This window comes from Symphalangus syndactylus, chromosome 1 (assembly GCF_028878055.3).
Source record: "Symphalangus syndactylus isolate Jambi chromosome 1, NHGRI_mSymSyn1-v2.1_pri, whole genome shotgun sequence".
NCBI lineage: Eukaryota > Metazoa > Chordata > Mammalia > Primates > Hylobatidae > Symphalangus > Symphalangus syndactylus.
The window spans coordinates 10,781,094-10,808,778 of NC_072423.2; positions in this window are offsets into that span (position 1 = coordinate 10,781,094).

Sequence of the window (27,685 nt, forward strand, 5' to 3'; positions counted from 1 at the left end):
AGTACTAGAGCATAGTCCACATTCCAGGGAACATTTTGGAATCCAGTATTTGGGTTTTAGTAAATACAGAATGAAATATGCTGTTTTGTTAACCCAGAAGAAACAGTGATCTATTTAAGAAATGTCAATGGTGTCAAGTCTCAGGGTCTCCAGACAGATGGCAGAGTATTCTATTGACTGACATTTCTACCGTCACTCCCCAGACCATCAAAATTCCGAGTTCTTTGCAGTGTGCCCGGCAACACTGAGGTTATCTTCTTCCCTCTTGTCTACTTCTCAGCCACTGAGTGATTTGGTTGCTGAATCGTTATTTCCTCCAGACAACTTTTCACATGAAATTTTGATCACAGAATACTAGGAAATAGGGGACTACTTCTTCGTAAGAGCTTTTCTGGTTTACATACCTTTTTCAAGGCACTGCTTGTTCTGTACTATCTGGCTCTTATTGACTGATTCACTTACACGTAACTGCCGCATTTTAAAGACCTCCCTTTGTGTTCTCTGTCTATTACTTTTTCCCTTACTCACAGAAAGAATATTAGTTTAAAAAAAAACACTTAGTGCTAATCATTTATAATGTCTTTTATTACCTCATTCAAGAATGAATAACATATAATAAATATTACCCCAACTCTACTAACTTTTAGAAAATAAACTACATTATTTAATATTTTATTATTAAAAAATCCCCATACTATCATTCTAAGATTAATACTTCAATCAATTTAAATGAAACAAATCAAAGTCTGGAATTAACTGGATTTTATACCTGAATTAGAGGATAAAATGTAACAAAAGAAAGGAAATTATGCTGATATTTGTAGAAAAACAGTACAAACTTCCAGAGATGTTTTAAAACTACATTTAGCTGCCTTGTATGTTAAATTTTGTCCCCAAAGAATTGTTCAAATATAAGGACCTTGGCAGTGCAGAATAGTTAGCAATTGACATGATTCAGTGGTGTTCACTTCCTTAAAATGGTTCAAAGGAACACTTGCCTTTTAGAAAGGTTTTCAGCAACATGGGTTGAAATAACAAAAGCCCTTCAGGGTAAAATTCAGGTTAATGGATGCATTCGTGTATCTATAATTGTTTATTTTCTTAACTCTTCAGTTAATTAAGATTTTGAGACACATCAGTGGTTTACAACTTTCCCTAGAAATTAGTAGAATCACTTGTTGTGAGCCCCAACCCAGATCAACTCAGTGAAATATCTTGAAATTTATTGAAAGTTCTTGCTATGTTCTGAATATTTATGTTCCCCCAAATTCATATATCAAAATCCTTACTCTCAAGGTGATGGTATTAGGAGGCAAGACCTTTGGGAGGTGATTACATCATGAAAGTCGAGCTTCATGGATGGGATGAGTGCTCTTATAGAAGAGACCCCAGAGAACTCTCCTGTGCCTTCCACCATGTGAGGGCGCAGTGGGAAAATGGCCATCTGGACCCAGAGGCAGGCTCCCCGCAGACGCCAACTCTACCAGCACCTTCATCTTGTACTCCCCGCCTCCAGAACTGTGAGGAATACATTGTGCTCTTCATAAGCCACCCAGTCCATGATATTTGGTGACAGCATATCAAACAGACTCTGGCATTTCTTTAGGTCTGGAAAAATAGAGTAGATATACTTTTTCCTATTTCTCTCACTAAATACAGCTAAAAATGGGACAGTATACATACAACAACCAAGAGAAGACTCTAAAATACGGAGAATAGAAAACATAGCAGTGGGCTAGCCACGGTGGCTCACACCTGTAATCCCAGCACTTTGGGAGGCTGAGGCAGGCAGGATCACAAAGTCAGGAGATCAAGACCATTCTGGCTAACATGGTGAAATCCTGTCTCTATTAAAAATACAAAAAAAAATTAGCTGGGAGTGGTGGTGGGCGCCTGTAGTTCCAGTTACTCGGGAGGCTGAGGCAGGAGAATGGTGTGAACCCAGGAGGCGGAGCTTACAGTGAGCTGAGATCCCACAACTGCACTCCAGCCTGGGTGACAGAGCAAGACTCCACCTAAAAAAAAAAAAAAAAGGAAAAAGAAAAAGAAAACACAGCAGTGAGTAGCATGAGAGACCTTGGTGCCCAAGTAGCTGCAGGATAGGTTTTTTTTTTTTTTTTTTTTTTTCTGGGAGGTGTAGGGTCATAAATCCCAGGCTAGGTACTGGTGAAGACAGAAACCCAGAAATACCAATGGGTACAGAAAAAAGAAGCTTCAATGAAAACCTGAGCTTCTCTCTAGCCAAAGCACCAGACTAGGGGCAGCCTAGTAAGACAGAACACTTTTAGCCAGTAACTTCTCTGCTCCACAAAAATATAGCAGAAAAATCCTGCGGCCCCATCCCTACCCTTACCTTTGACTAAAGCCAAGTGGGGAGCCCAGATTCCCACCCTTGTCAGGCTGTAATGAGGCTCTAGTTCCCCTGCTGGCTTGGTAGTGTCAGAAGAGGATGTCTAGTGGAGAGTTAGGGTTTCACCACTGCTCAGCTGTAACGAGCCCTCTAGACCCCCAGGGAAGGCCATAGGTGGAAGTAACTCCTGCCTTCCCAGCCTGGATGACAAGAGTGAAGGCCTGGTGGGAAGGAGTACTCCTATCTCCACCTTGTGGTAAGAGCCCATCCTTTGGTGTGAACAGAGGCCAATGGGAAACCTGGATTTCCATCCCACCTAGCAGTAATGAGGTGGCACTTCCTCCATTGAAGGGGTGCCAAAGTAGGCCTGCTAAGACAGAACATTTAAATAATAGCCAGAGTCTCATAACATGCTATCCTACATTACATATCCAGGTTGCAATACAAAAATCACTCATCATAGCAAGAATCAAGGAAATCTCACACCAAATGAGAAAAGGCAGATGCTAACCCTGAGATGGCCGAGACGTTAGGATGGCCTATAAGGGCTTAAAAACATCAAGAGAAATGCTTCAGAGAACAATTATGAGCATGCTTGAAGTACAGCCATGCATTGCTTACTGACAGGAACATGTTCTGAGAAATGTGTTGTCAGAAGAACATCATAGAGTGCACTTACACAAACCGAGTCCATTGCTCCTGCACTACAAACCTGCACAGCAGGCTACTATACTGAATATTGTAGGCACTTGTAACACAACGGTAAGTATCTGTGTGTCTAAACATATCTAAAGACAGAACGAGTACAGTAAAGCTATGGTATATGGTCTTATGAGACTACCATTGTATATGCTATCCATCATTGACAGAAACATTGTTTCTGTCACGTGACTATTAAAAAATCACAAGTCTCAGCAATGAAACAGAAAGAGATGGGAGAAAAAAAAATTTTAAATACAATTACTGAAATAAAAATCACAGGCCGGGCACAGTGGCTCACACCTGTAATCCCAGCAATTTGGGAGGCCAAGGCAGGTTGATCACGAGGTCAGGAGTTCAAGACCAGCCTGGCCAAAATAGTGAAACTCTGTCTCTACTAAAAATACAAAAAAGTAGCCAGGTGTGGCAGCCGGTGCCCATAATCCCAGCTACTTGAGAGGCTGAGGCAGAAGAATAGCTTGAACCCGGAAGGCGGATGTTGCAGTGAGCCATGATTGCACCACTGAACTCCAGCCTGGGTGACTGTGTGAGACTCTGTCTCCAAAAAAAAAAAAAAATCATAATAGATGGGGTCAATAGAAGAAGAGAGAAAATAAAGAAAAGAATCATAGAATTGAAAATATAACCCCAACTCAGTAACTGAAACCAGGTGAGAGAAGAAACGAACAGAGCTGCAGGAACATGTAGGGCTGTTACAAAAATTCTAACATCTGTGTCACCAGAGTCCTGGATGGAGAGGAAAAGAGAGGGGGCCTGACAAAGTATTTGAAGAAATAATGGCTAAAATGTTTCCAAATTTGACAGAGACATAAAACTACAAGTTCAAGAAGCTGAGTTAGCCCTAAACAGGATAAACTCAAAGAAATCTATACCAAGACAGTATAAGAGCAAGTACTGAAAACTAAATTAAAAAATCCTGAAGCAACAACATACATCTTTTCTATAGGAGAAAGCTATTCCAATGACAGCAGATTTCTTATCAAAAACCATGAAGACTAGAAGCTAATGGCACACCTTTGTTTAAGTGCTGGAAGAAAATAACTGTCAACTCAGAATTCTACCATCAGCAAAAATATCTTTTGGAATGAAGAAATCAAAATCTCATAAGATAAAGGAAATGTAACAATTTGTTGTAGTATACCTACCCTAAAAGAATCACTAAATAAGTTTCCCATAATGGAAAGAAAATAATAAAAGAAGGAATCCTGAAATACCAGGAAGGTAAAAAGAACAATGAAATGAGCAAAAATATAGGTAAACACAATGGACTTTCCTCTTCTCTTGAATTTTCAAATTATGTTTGGTAGGTGAAGCAAAAATTATAATACTGTCTGATGTGGTTCTCAGTCTATGTAGAGAAAATATTTAAGGAAATTATAAATGAAGGAGGATGAAGGAACTTACAAGGAAGTACATTTTCTACACTTCATTTAAACTGGTAAATTGATGACACTGGGAGAGTGTGATAAGTCACGTATACGTAATATAACACCTAAACCAACCATTAAAAAGTTAATTAAAGAGATGCACTCAAAACACTATAGATAAGTACAAATGGAATTCTAAAAAATGTTCAAGTAGGCCGGGCGCGGTGGCTCACGCTTGTAATCCCAGCACTTTGGGAGGCCGAGGCGGGCGGATCACGAGGTCAGGAGATTGAGACCACGGTGAAACCCCGTCTCTACTAAAAATACAAAAAATTAGCCGGGCGCGGTGGCGGGCGCCTGTAGTCCCAGCTACTTGGAGAGGCTGAGGCAGGAGAATGGCGTGAACCCGGGAGGCGGAGCTTGCAGTGAGCCGAGATCGCGCCACTGCACTCTAGCCTGGGCGACAGAGCGAGACTCCGTCTCAAAAAAAAAAAAAAAAAAAATGTTCAAGTAATCCACAAGAAGGCAAGAAGAATAAAACAAAGAACCACCCCCACACACACACACACAAAAAATAGAAGGAAGAAACAAGCAGAAAATTTTAAAAAACCCAAAGTGGTAGAATTAAGCCCTACCATATCAACAATTACATTAATTGTTAATAGTCTACCTACACCCATTAAAAGACAAACATTGGAAGAGTGGGGTAAAAAAAATCGACCCAACTATATGTAAGGGTAATATGCTGAATGAAAAAAGTCAGCCTCAAAAGGTGACATACTGAATGATTCCGTTTATATTATACCTAAAAGTGACACAATTATAGAACTAGATAACAATTAAGTGATTGTAAGGGTTAGGGATGGGAGTGACTATACAGGGATGGCATGGTAGACCTTTCTGTGGTGAAACAATAGTTCTATATCTTGATTTTGGCGGTGGTTACAGAAAGTACATGTCATAGAATGACATAAAACGCTATGATGTAGAACTACTACGCATTGCACCAAAGTCAGTCTATTGAGTTTGATATTGTATTGCAAGGTGTAACCTTTTGGGGAATCTGGGTGAAGGGGCCATTGGATTGCCTTATCTATCTTTTAGACAGTCTGTTATTCTACAAAATATTGTTTAAAATCAGGTGATTTTAATGAGTGCCACTGCTGTACACCATTGTAATTTCAGCATAGTGAATACTAAAGATTTTGATGCAGAAATAAAGAATCTATAGTGCTCTTGATTTCTTCACATCAGCCTCTTCGTTCATGCTGGGGCTTATTCTTTTCTTAGACTACTTGAGAATGCCTCTATAACAGTGGTTCCCAAACTTAATGTTCACACTGTAATCAGCTGCAGAGAATTAAAACAAATAAACAAATATCAACAAAACTTATGCATAGGCATCTCCCCTGGAGGTTCTGTTTAATTGGTCAGATGTGTGCCTTAACACAGGGTTTTTTAAAGCTTCCCAGTAGATTCCAGCTGTAGCCAGTGCTGAGGGCCACAGCTCCCTAACCGCAGCACTGCACTGAACAGAGTGGTACATTCATACTCATAAAGGCTGAAGAATCTTGGAAAGTTTTATTTATTTTGGTTAGTGGGGTGTCAGATGTTATTTAACTGTAACTCCTTTTAAAGTATTGTCTTGTTTCCTCTTTTAAGACTTTTATCTTTCTCTTTGGTTTTCTGCATGTTGTCTATGATATCTTTGGTGTGGATTTCTTTTTTTTTTTCGAGACAGAGTCTTGCTCTGTCGCCAGCTGGAGTGCAGTTGCATGATCTCAGCTCACTGCAACCTCCCCTTTCCAGGTTCAAGCGATTCTCCTACCTCAGCCTCCTGAGTAGCTGGGACTACAGGTGTGCACCACCATGCCCAGCCAATTCTTGTATTTTTAGTAGAAACAGGATTTCACCATGTTGGCCAGGATGGTCTTGATCTCTGGACCTTGTGATCTGCCTGCCTCGGCCTCCCAAAGTGCTGGGATTACAGGCGTGAGCCACCACGCCTGGCTGGATTTCTTTTTAATGTATCCTGTATGGGGTTAATTCGGTTTGTTGAATCTGTGGATTGATGTCTTGTATTGGGAGCTTGATATTTTTCTGTCCCTTATCACTTCAAGTATTGCCTCTACTACATTTCCCTTCTCCTTGCCTTCTGTGGGCCAATTCAGTATTTCAGACATTGTCACCTTTTCTAACCCCCTGTGACTCTAATTTTTTCCCTACCAATTTTTGGTCCATTTTGCTACCTGATTCATTCCTTAATGTTTCTCCGCTATGCTCTATCTCAAAAGGTTGCTGACCACTGCAGACTGTAAATTCCAGACTTCTGTGACAGTTAACTTCTAAATGGGTTATCTTTGGCAAATGAGAGACACTGACAGAAAGTTGAAAGGTGAAAGCATGAAGAAAGCCAGGCTATTCACCTTCCTTAGGGCACAACTCTTGCAACAACTGCATTTGCTCTTTGCCTCTAGCTCTTGCTGGAAAATATGCTGTGTTTCCATTTTCTGTTGAGTCCTCATGGCCCATGGACTCCAGTAAGCCTGCATTTTTCCTTTGCTCTCCCATCTTGGAGGAAAGCTGGTGGCTTCCTATTGTTAACCTCTGGGGGTCTCACTATCTCCTTAAATTCCTTTAAAAGATATTTAAGAGTGATTTCTGTTTTCCTGGTCAAACCTCTTCTCTTTTTAATATATTTTTAATTTCACTTTTATGATGGATGGTAATTTGCTTTTTACCATCTTTCTGGCTCTGTCTAATCAGCTATTGAAGTCATCCATTGAGTTTTTCATTTCAATTTTTTTCATGTCTAAAATTTATAGTTGGAAAAAATCTGATGTTATTTTTTATATTTTCTGCTTTTGTATCCCATATTTACAATTGAGATCTTATCTTCTTGAACAGAGTGAATGTTGTTATTATAGAATCTTTGATAATTCCAGTATCTGTGGTCCTTGTGGGTCTGTTTCTGTTGCCTGTTGTTTCTTTTGGCTCTTTCTCATGAGGGCTTATGTCCTCATGTGCCACTTATTTTTGATTGTAGGCTTCAAGTTTGTGTTTAGAAATTATTTATAGAAATAGTATGAGGCATAGGATAACTTTATCTTCCTCTGGAGATAATTCTTTTTACTTCTGCCAGGTGCTTTGGGCCACTAATTGTCTGGAATCATCTTATTTTAAGTACTTTGGGCCACAGGGATGATTAGAATTTGACCTGCAGCCCAGGAATGACATGGTTTATTTCTGGTGAATTCTAACTCTCAGGAGGCAGTTCTTCGGAGTTCTAGATCAAGGTACGGGGTGGTACATCTGGGTTTCTACCATGGCATGACTCAGGCTCTAAGTTGTCTTCCATGGGTACCATGTAGGCATTAAAAACTCAGCTCAGACTCAGATGTGTCTTCCAGCTAGCACATGCTCCTGGAGCAAAAGTAGACCCATATTTCTGTTATTCCAAGATGTCTGTCTTCACTGTGTTGTTAGCTCTTTGTTGCTTATAAACATAGTCTTTCATTTTTTGTGTGTTCTGCTGCATGAGGGTTGATCCAAATAATCTAGTCCTCCACTACCCAAGATGGAAGTCCAAATCTTGTTCTTCAATAAAGCATTCTCCAAGGTAAGCCTGCACACAGAGAAATAATTGAGAATGCAGCATTTGTTTAGCTATTTGAGTCTATTTTGGTGACAGATGTCACAGGAGGATTAGCTTTCTACGAGCCTTGGGCATACACCCCCTGAAACATAACTCTGTGAAATGAAGAAGATACTACATGATATCTAGGTCCCATTGGGTTCCAGCTTCATATTATTCTATTATTTTAAGTTGTAAAATATTTCATTTGTGCTATAAACCTATGGAAGCTTCAGGAAGATCCTAAATATATCTGCTGATAAAAAATACAAGTAATTTCTAGATTGCATACTGTGGCATAGTACATGTTTACAGTCTCTCCTGTATGGAATAGAATGCTATACCTAAATTTGAAATGGCCCCATATCCTGAAATATGCAACACAGCTGACCCTCTGGCCTCCATTCCTAACTTCCCTTTTAACTACATGAAATTCATGCTTTTCCCAATATTCTATTCAGATCTGTCTGAACATATACCACAAGCTTTAGGCCAAAGAATACTTTTTTGTAGTTCAGTAATAGCAAGAGAAAATAAAGGATTGACTTGATATTAACCCATATGGTCAGTTTATTGTGAGCCATTAAGAAGGAAGTATGTTTATAGCAGCTGGGAATGAGCTAAATGTGGGCTGAAGAAGTCCAGGCAAATGTCCAAACGAGCATCAGGTGTACGGAAAATCAGGGAGGCTCCTTTCTGCTGAATCAATTGCTGTATCCGGGTTACATTCCTTTTATGGTTCTTCAAATTTATGCAGAAGTTAATTTATTTAAACCATTTAGAACACTCAGTTTGAGGTAAGCTGGTTTCCTCAAATGTCTCCAACCAAATCTTAATTTACCTGGCATGGCTTTTCTTAATACATGTGGCATCTTCTTTCTTTCTTTCTTCAAAGAAAAACACGTAATATATTCAGCAATTTCAAGGGAACACTGTGGTTGAGACGCTGATGGAGAAGTTGCCTCGGACACACAGCTGGCTAACCCCAAGATATTTCGGAAATGGTCCATGTCCATAATAACAAATGTGGCTGTTCAGTGATAAATTTATTCCTCCATCTGTGAAGAAATTGATATCTGATGCCAAGGCTTGATGACCTCTGCTTTCATTGCCAACTTCCAGCCTTGTTTCAAGAACACTGTGTTAAACTGTACAGCAAACTTCTAACCTTTTAAGCCTGAGGATTCCAGCGAGCACATTTTAAGCTTCGCTGTAGTTTGAGAGTGTATTTCTTTCTTTCTTTCCTTTTTTTTTTTTTTTTTTAAAAAAAAAGCTAGCCTATTATGGACTTCACTTTGTATGGGAGCAGTTTTAGCCAGTCAGCAATCTTGCCTCACATTCTTTCCTTAAGAAAGTAACTAACTAGTGCTTCTATTCCTAGAATAAACAGGGGATTAAAAAGTACAGTCACAGCAAATAAGGCAGGTAGCACGGAGAGGAGAGAGGTGGGTGATACATTAAGAAGGAAAACTTTCTGCTAGCCATCACGCCCCACGCTGTTGTGTATAATTATTAGCTGCAAAATAGCACAGCTTGAACATTATTATTGCACATTAAAAAAACATTTCACTTATAATTATGGAACGAAAATAAGCATTTACAACTCACCTACCACAGCATTAACTTTGTGTATGTAAGAAAATTTTTAAAAACCTCTTCATTAAAAATCTGCAAATAGGTGACTTCTTTTTCCATCTCATGGATCCTTTCTACTTTTTTTTTTTTTAACTGACACAGTGAATTACATCTTAAACTTTTCTTTTAATTAAAAAGCAGAACAAAACTGTAAGGGGGGCAGAAAACCAAACCAAGAAAATGGGGGTGGTCTGTGTGTTTGCCAGGTGAAATAAATATTTGATAAATGAGGTGGATTTGGAAAGTGAAAAGTAAGGCAAAAATGCGTTCTTTAACAGTAGTAGAATAACCACTGATGTTCAGAAGCAAAAACAGATTTTTTTTCTGATTCGTGTTCACAATTTTTGAAATAGAAAATACTGTGAAAACCCATATATGTCAGCAGTGGTATAAACTTTGTCAGTAATATTTCAAGATCTGTGGTTGTAGAATTTAACGGTTCCACGCAAATCATTTTGCCTGGTTTTTGGATAACATCTTCCATTTATCGAATCTCTAGACTGTTGGGACCCGTCTCTCCATCTCTGTGTATGTGTGTTTGTCTATGTGTTTTATACCATTTGTGTATAAAGACATCCTTTCAGTTAAACACATTTGGCGAGGGACTCGTGTCTCAAACTGTACTAGGCTCTAGGGAAGCCGTTAAGAATATATTAAATAGCAGCATTTATTTAGATGCTTTGTCCAAAGCACGGATTGTGAGACAATTCAGGTGTTTTAGCACCAGCATAAAGTTCAAAGGTAAAGAGCAGGTAACGACAGAATGCACCATTGCTCTCCCCAGCCCAGGACAACACCCACACACTCACATACACACATGTATACTCTTGTTTGATGTGTTTTGCTCCCCATGGTTTAAATACCCTGCTTCCAGAATACTCCATGATATGCCAGTATTTTCCTCAGTGTTCCTCGTGACAGCAATGGCTGTTCTGTGAGGAGAGATTCAGTGATAAAGTCAGTTTGAGACGCAGGATGTTGTTTCTGATTCCCAGCACATTCTGTTGTATAACAAGCTCTCCAAACAGTTGAGCACTTAAGGACTCAATGTGGCTGGCAAACCTGTCTGCAGAGGACCCATGGTCTTTAGAAACGCTCCTCTAGGGTTTAGACCACCAATCCGGTACCAGAGTTTTGGGGTCTGGGTTTCATTCTGTGCCCCCAGAGTCTCCCCTCATTTCTTCTTCTAAGGCCTGGGGCCTTCCGGACGCGCAGATCCAGCCACCACCCCGCTGTCTGCAGGGCTAATGCCATTTGAAAAAGGCCTTTTCCCTCTTAGACAGGAGGAAACGCTAATGAGAAGCTGTCCTGCGTCCTTCTCCCAGGGCCTCCACTCCGCGAATTCCCTCTGAGCAGGTCCGTGGCTACTTGTCCGAGCCTGTGTTTTTAGCATCCAAAGTCCTACCTTATTCTTGACCCAGCACATTTAGTTGCTCACCTTCCGAACGGCCTGTGCTCTCCGATATGAGTCTCTCCAAGGCGCCAGCACCCTGGGATGAACGAACATATTGAAAATAAACGAGTGCCTTTCTCCTGTCGGGGTGGGGAGAGCGCCGGCTGTAGAGTCAGAGGATCTGAGTCAGGAGCTCTCATTCCGCTCAGACTGCTGTACCGAAACACCAAAGACTGGGTGGCTCATTAACAACAGAAATGTATTCCTCACAGGGCCGGAGGTCCAAGACCAAGGCGCTGGCAGATCTGGTTTCCCGGGAGGGCTGGTTCCTCCTAACCCCTGCCTTCTGGCCGTGTCCTCACATGATGGAAGAGGCAAGGCAGTGTTCAGGGGCCTCTTATCAGGGCACTAATCCCATTCACCGGGACTCTGCCCTCATAACCTCATCACCTCCCAAAGGTCCCCGCCTCCTAATCCCATCACACTAGGTGTTAGAATTCCACATGTGAATTCTGGGGAAACACAGATGTGCAGACCACAGCAAGCGAGAATTACTGTTTGGATGACTCTTCTTGTGTGCTAAATACTGAACGAAGTGCTCCAAATATTTCATTTCACTTAATTCTTGTAGAATCCCCTCCCTATGAGATAGGCATCACCCGCTTCACTGTACAGATGAGGAAACCTAGGTTCAGGAATGTAAAATGACTTATTAAAGGCATGGGGCTGGCAATTGTAAGAGCTGTCTCGGTGGCTTCCCTGATGTCACTCTGCCTCTAAGTACTGTGGCTCTGAGCATCTCCTGGGTTGTAGAGGGGAATTTATCAGATCTGAAGCTGAGTTCCTCTCCTCTCATAGGGAGGTGACTCCTCCACCCCACTCTGGTGCACTGAATTCCTTGCTCAGGCTGTGGGAGCAGGTTGAGTCTGTGACTTCCAAATGTCTTCTACTGTGGAGCATTCAAAGGGTCACGTGGCATTTTAATCTGAAGGCCTTTGACTGTCAGCAAGTATTTTGCAGCTGTACTTAGATCTACATTACATGATTTCCAGCCCTACTGGGGAGACAGGACTTTCATACAGAGAAGTTCTCAGGAGCTGTGGGAGGTAGTCTAAAAGCTGTGGTGCTGTGTGACTTACACGTGTAAGTCAAAGCATTGCATTCAGCAAAAAAATATTATTTAGGCAAAGTCTTGAAGAGATCTGCACAGAAAAACCCACTTGGCTGCTCCAGGAAGTGTGTGGGAGCTCTGTGCAGAGGGCCAACCATTATTTTAGCCACAGCCTCATCATGCCCTGACCTCTGGGATAACTGGTGGCTCACTGGTAAACACTCGATAACTTCATGTAATGGACGAATCAGAATTGAACTTCCATGCCGCCTTTCAGTGACCTATAAGTGCGATGTGGGGGAAAGAATCACCTGCCTGGCTAGATAAGGTCAGACACCGGTGGTTATGGGCCGACCACCCTGTGGTTGGAAAGCAGCGAGTCATTTTCACATATTTCACTGAAAAATCAATTATACCTTTTCTAAGTGGATTAACACACTCCAGGGAGTGCAGTTGTTCGAGCGAGCTGCATCTGTTGGGTTACAAAAACAGCCAAACAGGCAACATTAGACGTTTCTAAATTATGCAGAGGACAGCCCTCTGTTCCAAAAGGGAAAGAATCCAAGGCAGGGCTGCCCCGGATTGGCTCTGACCCGAGAGGGTGAAATGCAGGCGAGAGCCGCTTTCCAGACAGCACAGGAATGGGCTGTTTTCGGTGCCTCGGTTTTCTACCCAAATGTTGTCAACCAAATTCTCAAGAAATTGGAATTATCTATGCATAATACAGAGTAGTTATATATATATATATGAAAACCCTAAGACCTAGATCCCAAATTAGAAAACTTTAGCAAAAGAAAAACCTACAAATACACTCTCCTGTTTGTCACTCATCAAGCCAAAAATTCAGTTCATCTTTCCCTCTAAACTTTGTCCCTCCTCCTGTTTTGTGTCCACACATTTAACCAATTTAACCAATAGCCCAAGTTAGAAACTCAGAAGTTGTCTTGGACTCCTCAGCCTTTTCTCACCCAATTTCCACCCTCATCCTGTTAGTTGGCAACTTCTGCGGCTCCCTTCCCAAGACCTGTCTGCTCTCTTCTTTCTCCTCCACTAAGGGGATCTCCAGTTCTGTCTTCATTCCTCAAGAGCCTGTGGTCTGCTCGCCCTGCTCCCGCCTTCCCTTTCTGCCTGTAGCTAGAGTGAACCTTACAAAATATAAGACTGACCCTGTCCTCTGCTTCCTTTGAAAGTCTCTTGTGCATCCTTTTTGCTCACAGGATGAAGTCCAAAGTTCTTGCCAATGTTTAAAATCCTCGGCTTGATTTGGCCTCTCTTTCTGTCACTGTAGTTTTGCCTTTTCTAGAATTTCTGCATCACTTCAAAACATTTTTATTTTGCAATTGTTGTGTAGTATTTTATAAAAGTTGCTAAAGTATGACAGAGCGTTCTCCCATACAGGATCCCTCAAAGTAAGTGTCTTACATACACAGCACACAATTTTGAAAGCCAGGCAATTAACATTGATGCAAACCTATTTTCAGACCTTATTAGAATTTTGCCAATTTTACCACTAATTTCTTTTCTCTGGTCCTAATCCAGGGTCTGATGGGATCCAGGGTCCCACTTTGCATTAGCCTTCCTGTCTCCTTAGTCTCCTTGTATAGGTGGGGTCCCTCAGTGTCTTTCACTCATGAGCTTGACACTCGAAGAGCACGGGCCAATTATGTGGTAGAATATCCCTCAATTTGGGTTTGTCAGATGTTTTCTCTGGAGGAGACTGAGGTTGCCGGAGGCAGGGTGTACTCCTCAGGGCAGCGCAGCAGGAGGACGTGATGTTGGTCTTTCTCACTGCTGCTGCTGTGAACTCTGATTGTTTGGCTAAGGTGGTGTCTGCCAGGCTTTTCCACTGTAAAATTAGTCTTTCTCTGAGCTGTTATGAAATATCTCAGGAGGAGAGATGTGGGCATTATGTTAACATCCTATTTCTCATTATGCTTTCACTCAGTAATTTTAGCATCTGCTGTGCCTGCAATGTGCTGTTTGCCTAATGATGGTTTTCTAGTTGCCTCCTTCCTCTGTCATTGATAAACTGGAAGTCTGCCCTAAGGAGAATTCCTTCTCCTCCATTTACTTACTCAGTTATTTACGTCACCACGAACTCAAGGTCTTTATTATCATTTTATTTTATTTTATTTTTGAGACAGAGTCTCGCTCTGTTGCCTAGGCTGGAGTGCAGTGGCAGGTTCTCTGCTCGTTGCAAGCTCTGCCTCCCGGGTTCACGCCGTTCTCCTGCCTCAGTCTCCCGAGTAGCTGGGACTACCAGTGCCCACCACCACACATGGCTAATTTTTTGTATTTTTAGTAGAGACGAGGTTTCACTGCATTGGCCAGGATGGTCTCAATCTCCTGACCTCGTGATCTGCCCACCTCGGCCTCCCAAAGTACTGGGATTATAGGTGTGAACCACTGTGCCCAGCCTCATGGTCCTTATTTTATCCCACAGGTTGATTCATTCCTATCATTTGTATTGTTTTTGCTCAGATTATCCCAGATTTGTCCAGGGAGCTTCTCCAAGTTGAATCTTACAGGGCTTTATAATTTGAATGGGTAAGATTGACCACAGATGTGATTAACTGAGCGCTACAGTTTCACATGGAATTGCACTTCAAAAACAAATAAACAACAAACAAACAAACAAGAAAACAGCCCAGAATTCTTTATAAGAAGTGTCTCTCTAGAATTGTAAGAGACTTGTAACTGGCTATTAGCTAATGGCAGAACACTCTTTGAAGGCCTTCAGAACAGTCTAGACTTGCTGGGAGGTTTGTTGTCCTTCTATTGTGTCCTCCCATCATGTGGCAATGAGAAAAATAAAAATAAATTTTGCACAGTCTCCACAGAACTGTGTTTTCATTATCACTAATTATTATTGGCATTATAATTACATTTAGGATGCTTTCCAAAGAGGATAATTTATTAAGCATTCAAAGCATTAAAGCATTTTGGCTTGAAAAAGTTCATATGTAAACATGTATATATGATCTACCTACATACATTCATATATGTGCTATATATAAAGAACACACACACACACACACACACACATAATGCAAGAAACATACTCTCTGTGTGCCCACTACTCAACTTAAGGAATAGAACATTACCAGTACTGCTTATCCTTTTGTATACCTTTTGTGATTCTATTTCTCTTACCTTCTGTGTAAGGGACTACCCACCATACTGAATTTTGTTAATTTTTCTTTTCTTGAGTTTTATTGTCTTCTCTCTCTCTCTCTGTCTGTTTTTGGAGAATTGTCATACACTTAAGTTTAGGTTAGCTTCCAACATTTTATTCTGTGTACTTTCATTGTTGTAAAATATGTCTGCAAGTTTCTCTTGTGTTTGTTTAAAACATTTTATTTATTTATTTAGATTCAGGAGGTATATGTGCAGGTTTGTTATATGGGCATATTGCATAATGCTGAGGCTTGAGCTTCTATTGATCTCATCACCCAAATAGTGAATATAGTACCTGATAGGTAGTTTTTTAAAACAGTTTCCTCCCTTCCTCCCTCCCCTCTCTGGTAGTCCTCAGTGTCTATCGTTCCCATCTTTATGTCCATGTGTACCCAACATTTAGCTCTCATTTGTAAGTGAGAACGTGGTATTTGGTTTTCCCTATCTGTGTTAATTTGCTTAGGACGATGGCCTCCAGCTGCATCCATGTTTCTGCACAGGACATGATTTTGTCATTTTTTGTGGCTGCGTAGTATTCTATGGTGTATAGGTACCACATTTTCTTTATTCAATCCACTGTTAATGGACACCTAGAGTGATTCTATGTCTTTGCAATTGTGAATAGTGCAATGATAAACATACGAGTGGGTGTATTTTTTGGTAGAATGATTTATTTTTCTTTTGGTATATACCCAACGATGGGAATACTGGGTCAAATGATAATTCTATTTTTAGTTCTTCGAGAAACTTTCAAAGTTCTACAATTTCTTTTGATATGAAACTTTTCACTGGCATCCATTCCTCTGAGATATCTTCATCACGATCTCTTTCCTCATTAATGTTCATTAATGACCTTCACTAAATTCCTCTAGTCTTTCAAATGGTGGTAGTGCCAACACTCTCATGGTCAGTTATCTTCTAATTACATCTAATTTTACACCTAGTGTTATCATTTTTGTTTCTTTGCTGCATATAGTAGGCTGAATAACAGCTGCCCCCAAGATGTACACATCCTAATCTCCAGAATGTATGACTATTGCCTTACATGGCAACAGAGCCTCTGCAGATGTGATTAAGACAAGGATCTTGAGATAGGAGGAGACCTGGGGTTATCTAAGTGGACCTGATGGAATCATATGCATTCTTATGAGAGAGTGGCAGGAGATAAGAGGAGGTGATGTGAAGACAGAGCAGAGATTGAAGTGATGTGACCATGAGCCAAGGAATGCCAAGGCAACCTCTGGAAGCTGGAAGAGGCAAGGAATGGATTCTCCCCAGAATCAGCCAGACCCAGAAGCAGTCAGACCTGCCCACACCTTGATTTTAGCCCCATAAGATTCGTTCTAGACTTTTGATCCCTAGACCTGTAAGAGAATAAATTCATGTTGTTTTAAGCCTCTAAGTTGATGGTCATTTGCTACAGCAGTAATAGGAAATGAATACACCACACTTTGATCTTGCACAATTTCCTCTTCCATTGTTCATTTTTTGTAAGATGACATGGGGGTTTATCATGGGGAGAGAAGGGGATAACTGAATGCGTTTCTTTCTGTGCATGAACTGAGTAACAGAGTAGCAGTGATTAGTTTCTAGCAGACTTTGAAATAAGTGACAAGATTGATCACTGCTCAATATGTGCATCTGTTCTTTATATGGTGATCTGTGGATTGAAAAAATGGCAGCACAATTGGCACTCTATTCAGTTACTTATGGTAGATAAGCCCTGGAAACTGAAATTTGAGCTGTGTTGTTGGGGGACAGATTTTATTTAACAAAACCATGGTAACTAAAATGTGTTCATATGAAAAACATTTCAAGCAGGAAGGGTCTGTATTCAGACAGACATTATTAACAATTTTGTATACATACATAAATATGATGTGTCTACATATATATGTATTTATAGGTAATCGTTAACCTTACCTTTTATTTATATAGGTAATTATATACTTATTTATATAGGTAATTGTTAACCTAATCTTTCAACAAAGATTTATAATTTTCTCTATCAAATGTTGAACATTTTTTGCTTAATCTATTTCTAGGATTCATATTTTTTGTTAATATTTTAATGATGTCTGTTTTTAAACTGCACATTTGAAATTTTGATCATGTATAGAAATGCAATTTACTTTTGTATATTAATTTTTGTCTAACAACTTTACTAAATCCTCTTTCCCAATTCAGAAAATTAATCTAGAGATTTTGGGAGTATTACATGTGGTCAATGATACCATCTAGGAATAATAACTATTTTCTTTTTCCCTTTTTTTATGCTTTTAATTTATTTTTCTTGCCTTACTGTGCAGGCTAAGGTCTCTAAAACAATGTTAAATAGCAGGTATATCTGTTTTATTCTTGATTTAAGGGAAATTATTAAAGTATTTTTCACTATTTTAAATGATACTAACTATAGTTTTTTATATACTCTTTATCAGGTTAGGGAAGTTACCGTGTCCTATAAATTAATATTTAGTTAATTTTCAAAATATTTGATGCACTGTTGAAAATAATATCAAGTCTCCAGGTGATAACTTCAGTATATGACTGACATATATTCCTTAGGTTAAACTTGTTAATTTTGCTGCTCAGATATTCTGTATCTTGAAGTTTTCTGCCTGATGGATATACTAAGAGAGATATATTAGAACTGTCACTATGATGATAAACTTATAAATCTTCCCCAGTAGTGTTGCCAAATTTTGCTTCATATATCTTAAAACAATGTTATTAGAAGAATATGAATTTTAAAATATTTTTATCTCCCCAGTGAATTGCAATATCTAGTAAAGTTGTTTTTTTGCCTTATGATCTATATTATTTATATTAATAAAACAACACCAATTTTGATATTTTCTTGATATGTATTTTAAATACATCTATTTTCAACTTTTCAGTACCCCATGTTAAGTATATCTCATGTAAACAGAACATACAGATATATTTCATTTTACTATGCTTTGCTTTCTTGCACTTGAAAGGTATTGTGATTTTTTTTTTCCAAATTGAAGATGTGTGGCAATCTTGGATGGAGTAACTCTATCAGCACCATTTTCCAATAGCACATGCTCTCTTTGGGCCTCTATGTCACATTTTTGTAATTCTCACAACATCTCAAACTTTTTCATTATTATCATATTTGTTATCATGGAGATCTGTGATTAGTGATCACTGTTGTTATTGTAATTGTTTTGGGGTGCCACAAACCATGCCCATGTAAGATGGCAAACTTAGGATAAATGTGATGTGTGTTCTGACTGCTCTATCTACTGGTTGCTCTCCCATTTCATTCCCTTTCTTGGGGCCTCCTAAGTGTTTAAGTAAAAGGAAGAATCTCATGTCCCTCACTTTAAATCAAAGGCTAGAAATAATTAAGCTTGGTGAGGAAGGCAGGTCAAGAGCAGAGACAGGCTGAAATCCAGAGCTTGTGTGACAGTTAGCCAAGTTGTGAATGCAAAGGAAAAATTCTTGAAGAAAATTAAAAGTGCTGCTCCAGTGAACCTATAAATGATAAGATAGAAAACCAGCCTTATTGCGGATATGAAGAACATTTTAATGATATGAATGGAAGATCAAACCAGCCATAACATTTTCTTAAGCCAAAGCCTAATCCAGAGCAATTCCTCAACTTTCCTCAATTCTATGAAGGTTGAGAGAGATGAAGAAGCTGCAGAAAGAAAGTTTGAAGCTAGCAGAGGTTGGGTCATGAGGTTTGAGAAAATAAAATAAGCCACCTCCGTAACATAAAAGTCAAGGTGAAGCAGCAAGTGCTGATGTAGAAGCTATAGCAAGTTATTTGGAAGATCTAGCTGAGATATAGATGAAAGTGGCTCCACCAAACAACAGATTTTCGATGTAGATGAAACAGCCTTCTATTGGAAGATGCCTTCTAGGACTTTCATGACTAGAGAGAAGTCAATGCCTGGCTTCAGAACCTCCAAGGACAGGCTGACTCTCTTGTTAGAGGTAAATGTAGCTGCTGATTTTAAGCTGACGCCAATGTTCATTAACCATTCCTAAAATCCTAAGAACCTTAGAAATTATACTACATCTATTCTGTCTGTGCTCTGTAAATGGAATTCAAAGCCTATATTACAAAACATTTGTTTACAGCATGGTTTATTGAATATTTTAAGCCCACTGTTGAGACCTACTGCTCAGAAAAGAAAATTTATTTTAAAATATTACTACTTATTGACAATGTACCTGGTTACCTGGGAGCTCTGATGAAGATGTACTAAAACATTAGTGTTGTTTTCATGCCTGCTGACTCAGCATGCATTCTGCAGCCCATGAATCAATGAGTAATTTTGACTTTCAAGTGGTATCACTTTAACTGTATTAGGTTATAATGTATTATGTATAACGATAACTGTGTTATCATTATAAGTGTATTACAATATCAAGTGTTATCATAATACACTTCATAGGGCTACATAGCCGCGATAGTGATTTCTCTGATGGATCTGGGCAAAGTAATTTGAAAAACTTCTGGGAAAAATTCACCTTTCTAGATGCATTAAGAACATTTGTGATTCATGGGAGGAGGCCAAAATATCAACATTAACAGGAGTTTGGAAGAAGTTGATTCCAGACCTCATGGATGACTTTGTGGGGTTCAAGATTTTAGTGGAGGAAGTAACTGCAGATGTTGTAGAAGTAGCAGGAGAACTAAAATTAAAAGTGAAGCCTGGCGATGTGTTTGAATTGCTGCAATCTCATTGTAAAACTTGAACAGATGGGGAGTTGCATCCTATGAATAACCAAAGAAAGTGGTTTCGTGAGATAGAATCTAATTCCGGTGAAGATGTTAGAACATTGTTAAAATGGCAACCAAGGATTTAGAATATTACATAAACTTAGCTGAGAAAGCACTGGCAGGGTATGAGAGGATTTACTTCGTTATCTGGGTAAAATATTAAAGAGCATTGCATGTGTAGAAAAATCTTTCTTGAAAGGAAGAGACAATGGATGTGGCAAACTTCATTGATGTCTTAGTTTTAAAAATTGCCACAGCAGCAACTGCCACCCTGATCAGTTGGCAACCACCAGCGTCTAGGCAAGACCCTCCACCAGCAAAAAGATTACAACTCACTGAAGGCTCAGATAATCATAAGAATTTTTAACACTAAAGTATTTTTAAATTGTGTAATGCTATTGCATACTTAATAGAGTGTAGTATAGTGTAAACACAACTTTTATGTGCACTGGGAAAACAAAAAATCTGTGTGACTTGCTTTGTTGGGATACTTACTTGATTGCAGTGGTCTGTTACAGAACCTGCAATATCTTCAAGATATGCCTGCAGTTGAATTACCTAGTCTAGTCTCACATACACTGCCATTTTATGGAGAGCTCAGTCCATTTACGCCGAGTCTGAGTTGTGGCATATTCAGATCTACTTCTCTGTAGTACTTTAAAAATGTTTACACATCCCTTTTTTTGTCTTTCCTGATTTTGTTGTTTTGATTTAGATTTTCCTTATCCCTCTCTTGTTTTTCCTCTACTGGTTTAATATAGTGGCATTATATATATTTTATATATATATATATGAAATAGTGTATATATAATACATAACTTTATTGTATATATATATAATTGTGTTTATATACATATACAGTATATATATGTATAATTATATATATAGTATACATATTGTATACATACCTAATATAGTGGCTTTATATATATTATATATTTAATATAGTGGCATTATATATATTATATATATTATATATGAGTGTGTGTATGTGTAAATAAGTATATATTGGTATTCCATTGAACAGTTTAACATGTATATTTAACCTAAGGAAAATCTAATGTTAGTCAATACATTTTCTTTTATCTCCCAAAACATAAGAATTTAGGAGATATTTGAATTAAATTATATGCTCTTATTCATTTCTGTACTCCTAGTTCCAGAGTGCCTTGTATACATGAATAATTAACAAAAGCTTGCTGAATAAATGCATTAAGATATTTATAGTTTATTATGGATTGACTCACATTTAGTCATGTTCCTGAGAAATTCCCATGAAACTTGGGATATCGTCACTACAGGTGATTTATTTATTTTGAAAATCAAATGTTGTATTAGAATGTTTCACTGAAAGATTAAGTATACTCATTATAAGGCTTATATTTTTATCTAGATACAAGAAATATATTGCTGATTTCAGTTTGTCACAGTGGAGACCTAAGTGACCGTTGAGTGTTCATTGCTTACAATATGGTATTTAGCCCTTGTTCCCAGAAACTTGGAATGAAATGAGATCTTGGGAGACATTCTCTGGTAACTCCTGCTTGTGAGTCTGTACAACTTTGGGCAACACTACCTTTTCCCATGGAGGAAGGAAAGAAAATGGAATTGAGCAGCCATTGGGCTCCCCTTTGCCTCACCCCCACTTCTCAGGGCTGGATAGAGTAGGAGAGGCATGTCTCATCCTCAGGCCTCCTCCCCGTGGAGGCCCCAGCCACCATCTGGGCCCCCATGACCTGGAACATGGTGTGATTTGGGGCTCATCTGTCTTGCTGCATGCCTAAGGCTCATTGTGCAGAAAGGCTCAACACAAAAAACCATAACTCTCAAGAGTGTTGCAATTTAATATTGGTGTAAGTACGTCTTTAGGGCTGTGCTTAGCTCCCATCCTGACCCATCTGAAGACTGTTCTAGGTCTTCCAGGTCATGGAGATGCTGCCCTTCTTGGGATTTCCTTACTCTTAGTGCTCACAACTTGCCATGGTTTTCCCAAAGCTTTCTGGTCTTAGCTCTGAAAGTTCTGTCTCTGGGAGCTTCTCACTCCCTCGCTGGCCATCCCTACTTATTGTCTCTGTCATTTCTTTAAGATAGGATCACAAAGCCTTGCTCTATTCCTCTTCTTGAGGCTGGGTTTCATTTCTCTTAGGCTTTCTATCTGCCTCTTCTTTTCTATTATGGGGGCAAGGTGGAGAATGCGGGGAGGTTCAGAAGAATACGAAGTTGTCCTTCTCATTACTTGGTCCTCCTTCCCACACAGCACCCCCATTCACTCTCCAGTCCCACCTCAGGACACCCCTTATTGTGAATCGTGGCTGCTTAACCACAGAAGGATGCTGCCCTCCATACCATGCCTGGTCCTGGGGAAAGCCTTGGATAGACTGGGCTGGCTGAGAGGCATGGGGGCCTGTGTCTGCCTTTCTTACCCCCACAAAGTCACCCTCTTAGCATCTTCATTTACTCTGCATCCAAACAGACATTCTGTTCTTGCCTCTTTTTGATCTTTTCTCACCTTCCATCTAGCTAAGTAGGACCCTCAGTGCATTTACTTCCTTTAATATTAAACTAATTTTTCTAAGAGTTTATGCCAGTGTTAGGCATTGTCCTGGTTACTAGGTATAGAAGACAAAAATCTGCACATCTGTGTCTCATGGGAAAGGCAGGAATGGAAACAAACACCAAGAATGTGATAAACGTTGTGAAAGAGATCTACAGAGTACGGGGCCCAGGAATGTTCTGTGAGGACAGAAGTGATGCCTTATACTTCTTTTTCCATCTCAATTTTTGCACCAAGCAAAGTATCTTAAACAAGATAGGTACTTCATAAAAATTCCTGATGAGTAAAATAGTTGGAGTAGATGTTCTTGAGATCGATCTTGTAATCACATATTTTAAAAAAAGTTGAGCAGTTTGACTAATTTAGAAACCACTTATGAAATACCAATATGATTGTTTTGTTTTTGCATCAGACTATTAAATATGGCTATGAAAGGGATTTGATATGATTCTACAAGTAGCACGTTGGGTAAGCACCAAATACTTGCTTAGGGAGGTTGCAAACATATCCCGTATTTCCTCAGGTTGACTCCTGGCCTACCTCTGCATTTGCTATTTGGACTAGCTTTATGTCTTAATTAATGACCCAATAGAAAGAGCTAAAACAAAAACTTCATGAATTTTGCAGATGGTACTGAATAAAGAGATATTACTAATTGGAATAAAGAGTGGTAAGCATTCAATTGCCTTAAAGATGTTGGAAATACAGAAAATTTTAAAATATCAAACAAAGGTCAAACTTTTGTTTGTTAGAAAATGAACTGAAGAGATTTTAGAAGTAGAAATAACAGGAAGAGAAAACATGAAAGAGCAGGAAATTTGGTATTGGTCTAAAACATCATGGTAATGAAGTTAGTTATACATAATTTTATATAAAATGATATTTTACAATGTATCATATGCATGCTTTTGAAATAATCTCACAGATTTTATTTTAATCTAAAATTTATTTTATTGGATAATCAATGATAAATCACTGGACTGAACTGTTATCTTGGAAGCAATAAGTTCTCATTTATAATTTTTACTTTTTTATTTTGACATATTATAGACTTTCAGAAAAGCTGTACAAATAATTCATAGCATACCTATATATCCGTCTCCCAGATTTCTCAAAGGTTAACATTTTATCATGTTTGCGTTTTCATTCTCTCTCTCTCTCTCTCTATATATATATATATTTAAAACATTTGAAAGGAAATTGCAAACATTGTTCTCTTTTACCCTTAAATACTCCAGGGTTCTGCACTCAAAACAAGAACATTCTCTGTTATAAAAACATGGTACAAGTATAAAAATAAAAAATTAACATTAGTGTTATACCATCAGCTAGCTAGTCTGCAGATCTTAATTCAAACGCTATCAGTTTTCCTGTTAACGTTCTTTTAAGGAAAAAAATTCTAGGGCCAAAAGTTGTGCAGTGTTCAATCATTAGGGCTCTTTCCACTGTAAATGTGAGGTTGTCCATTGGTTTTCCCATGACTGTCAGGACCTTGATATTTTTGGTGAGCACAGGCAATTTGTTTTATAGAATAAATCTTGATTTGGTTTTGTCTGATGTTTCTCTTTATTAGAATCTATTTTTTAAATATCATAACAATAATATTTTCAAAGTATATTGTATCAGGAGGCACATGATGTTAGATGTCCCATTTCTGGTGATGTTACGTTGATTACCTGGTTAAGGTGAACTCTACAAGTTCATATACTGTGAAGTTACTATTTTTTTATGGCAAAGTTACTCTAAAGGTTCTGTTTTTACCTTTGTAATCTGTGTCTTATGGGCAGATACTGTGAGACCATGTAATTGTCCTGTTACTCATTAAACATTCACCCTGCATTTGTATCCACCAGAGGCTAAGTCACGAGTGACTGAGATATTGCTGTGATGGTTGCCAAATGGTTATTCATACCCCATTCATACCCCAAATGCTTGCTTAGCATATTTAGTCAATTTGGAGTGTTGACTTTTCTTTTACTTTGTGGTTGTTTCTTCAGAGAATTTGCATCAGTGGAGGTATTCTCATAGGGTCATCAATTTATCTATTTTGTTTATTTTCCCTTTTATACCCAGTATCCAAAGCACGTCTCACCATTCCTTTGTAAGTTTTTCTTCCCCCAGAAGCAATGTCTTTCAATCAAAGGCTGCCGCTCAAACTGACTGCATTTATAGCTCCTTTTTATAGCATCCGATTGTTCAGGACTCCTTTCATTTTGTACATATAGTGGATTTTCTCTTTCTGGTGGTAATTTTGGATCAATCTTTGGCCTGCAGCTAACTCCTCTCTTTGCTCCCCCATGAAGTTTTTTTCTTGGACTTTCCTTTTTCTCCACAAAAGCATGCAATTGAATAGTGGATAATGCTCTAGGGGTTATATTTCTACTTACAGGCAATTTGAAGTTTGGGCATTATTTGAGCTAGTTATGCTGTAGGTATGGATTTTAATTACAGGGCCCTGCTTAAAGTTATGAAAGCCTCTGTGTTTCTAGGATTTTGGAAAAGTGGGGGTCAGAAGGTGAAAAGGAAGGGAGTGATGTCTTGGTGAGTGAATGGGTACTCATCTCACATATTTCTGGTTTCAGGTTTTTTGCATAATGTTTATGTCATTCTTCCCAATTAAAAATTTACATTAAACCTTCTGTAAGCCTATAAGGACTTCAATCACACAGTGATTGAAGGTATCATCTCTGGTGCCACAAATATTGAGTTCCAGTTCTGGTGTCACCACTTGTACATTATTTGACCTACCTGCACCTGCTTCCTGTGTGAAAATGATAACACCTGACTCATAGGGTAATTGTCAAGACAAGGTGAGACGACCCCCATGAAACTCCTTGGTGTGATCCTAAACCATCATAAAAGCACTTTCTAATATTTAAAAGCATCACACATGGTTAAATTATTTTACCTAAAGAAGTTTGATAAATGATTGTTTCCATGAGGATGTTTCTCTGTCACTGTGTTTGTAATGTTTATCATTGACCTTAATGAAGACTTAAAATTCATGTTTATTAAATCTTCAGGTTGACCCCAAGTTAGAAGCTAAATATGATTATCAATTGGATAACAAATTTCTGCCCAAGTTTTTCTTTCTCTCTTGAATATATTTCATAGGATTTTGTTTTTCCCTCTGTAATATCACTACCATAGTCCCCAAGGGATGTATTTTTATTTATATGTCTTCATCCTTCACTAACTTGTGAAGTTTTTCAGAAGAAAACTTCCTTATTTAGTTTGGGAAACCAGATGATGAATAGATATTATTCAGAGAATTACAATACAGTGGCATGGCTGAAATGCTTAGGTCCTGTGAAAGAAAATTAATTGAACTCAGCTATAAATTAAATCTAAGATTTAATGGATGCCTGACTTATATAAGAATATTTCCACCACTGTGTCTAGAATGGATTAGAGGGAGACAGGAAAGAAAGTGAAGATCCAGGCAGGAGATCATGCAAGCCCAAGATGATCATAGCACAGGCAAAGGTCACCCACACAGGTTAGCAGAATTAGAAGGGCTTGAGATGTCATTGGGAGATAGAACCAAGAGAGGCTAGTGTAGGGCTAGATTTTGTTGCTTAGTTATAAGTATATTGAGGGGTGGAGGTCTGAATGTTGGTGAAATCCCTAGAGTTAAGACTCCATGAAAATATCAACATCCATGCCAGAAAGAAAAAAAAAACTCTCTGTGGATTTGCCAGATTTACACTTTGTTCATAAAAGTCATATAATCCAAGAAAAAATAGTGACTCTTTTCTTATTTTATGTCCCCCACACAGCTTCCTCCTTTCTCACTTACTAAACTCAACAGAGTCAAGATAAGAAAAACAGTGACTTAGTGATGAATGAGTGCCTTATTCTTCTAGTTGGTCAAACAGTTTACTGAGTAATTACTGTTGATGGTGGTGGTGGTCCATCTGGAGCTGCCGCTGTGAAGACACTGGCTGCAGTGAGGGAGGCATGGCTAGGGTTGCATGCTTGGAGTGGTATGGAGCCAGTGGGGGTCAGGGACAAATGATCCCCACCCCCTACTGAGTTGGCAGGGTGAGAGCCCTGTGCTCCCAGGCACAACTGCAGCCACCCAGCTGCGGCTGCATACCCCAGCATCCCTGTGCTTTTAGGAGGCCTGGTAAGCCCCCCTGCCCCTGCAGACTCAGAAGTGCCTGCTCCCACTGCCTGGCCTCTCTCCACTCCCACCGCCTACTGTTTCCGAACAAAGTTGAGGTCAAGCCTGGGTGCTGTCATGACCTGGCAAGTATGTGTGCACTCAGGAAGACACTAACATGCCAGCCCCCTGCTGCTTTGGCCCCCTCCAGACTTTCAGTGCTGACGAGCATGGGAGAGAGGCCAAGAGGGGGTTGAGGGCAGTTGGGTGCAAGCCTGCAGCTGCTGCTTGGCAGGAACAGCCTGGGAGCCATGGATGACATGATTGATGGTGGCAGGAGGCAGACAGGCTCCTGGGTGGAAAGGGGCAGGTCCCCAGTGAAGCCTCACCTCCAAGCCAGGGATGGCCTGAAGCTGGGGGCTGGGCTATCAGTTCTGGGTGGAGACCACGGCCCAGAGTGAGAACTTATGGTGCTTTTCTTGGGCCCACCTATGGCCACCTATGGACCAATCAACATGCACTTTCCCCTTTCTGAAGCTCTTAAAAACCCTGGACACAGCCAGACCCACAGAGACATTGGGATGACCTGCCTGGAGAAAGGAGCTACCCACCGTGGGTCTCCTCTCTGCTAAGAGCTGGACACTTGTCAGGACAACCTTCCTGCAAAAGGAGGTACTCACTTTGGGTCTCCTGAGAGATATTTTGTCTCTCAATGAAGCTTCTCTCCACCTTGCTCACCTTCCACTTGTCTGTGTACCTCATTCTTCCTGGCTATGGGACAAGAATTCAGGGCCTGCTGAATGGCAGGACTGGAAGAGCTGTAACACAAGCAGGGCTGAAACATGCCCCCACCACTCGCCAAATTGAGGGCAACAAGGAG